This window comes from Chinchilla lanigera, unplaced genomic scaffold, assembly GCF_000276665.1.
Source record: "Chinchilla lanigera isolate Chin_1 unplaced genomic scaffold, ChiLan1.0 scaffold00032, whole genome shotgun sequence".
Lineage (NCBI taxonomy): Eukaryota > Metazoa > Chordata > Mammalia > Rodentia > Chinchillidae > Chinchilla > Chinchilla lanigera.
In genome coordinates this window covers 15,871,276-15,872,090 of record NW_004955433.1, presented here as the reverse complement: position 1 = coordinate 15,872,090, position 815 = coordinate 15,871,276, and positions in this window count along the sequence as shown.

Below are 815 nucleotides of genomic sequence, written 5' to 3'. Positions count from 1 at the left end.
CAGAATGCTGGGACTACAAGTGTGAACCGCCCACGTCTTTTTTTTTAATGTGCTGGGATTTAACCCTCACACATGCTAATTAAGCACTTTACCCCTAACCTGTACCGATAGACACAATGAGGTATTTCTAAGTATACACTGAATTGACAAAAAAAAAAAAAAAAAGAATTATAATAATAGAAACTCTTAGGCACTGTTAATGGGAGATGTTACACTGCGGCACTAGCTTGTGAAGCAGTATACTCATAGGCTGAGGGCCAATCATCCCACTCAGGTGTTCATGGAAAGAAATCTGTACAAGAATGCACACGATGAAGCCGGGTGTGGTGGCGCAGGCCTGTAATCCCAGCACTTGGGAGACTCAGGCAAAAGGACCTTTGTGGGTTGTGAGTCTGAGACCAGCCTGGGCTATAAAGTGAGCTCAAGGCCAGCCTGAAGTGCACAGTGAGACCCTGTCTCAAAAACACACACACACACACAAAGAATGTACACAATGACAAAGTTTATAATAGAAAAAGGTCTGGAAACATCAAAAGTCTACTGCTGGAGAATGCTCATAGCAGTGGTGGCATGCTCCCATAATAGAACTTATTTATTGATTTATACATCTTTGCAGTACATAACGATTACATTCATCACAGAGAGCTGGTGCGTGTACATGACACATCTTAATTCTTTTTTCACCCCCTTTCTCTTCCCTCCCTCCATCTCTTGGTGCCTTTCTCTTTTGCAAAAGATCTATCTCCCTATTTCCTATTATTGATCTCATTCATATTCATCTTTATTGCTACTTTGGGTTTCTCAGGTAAGAGAAA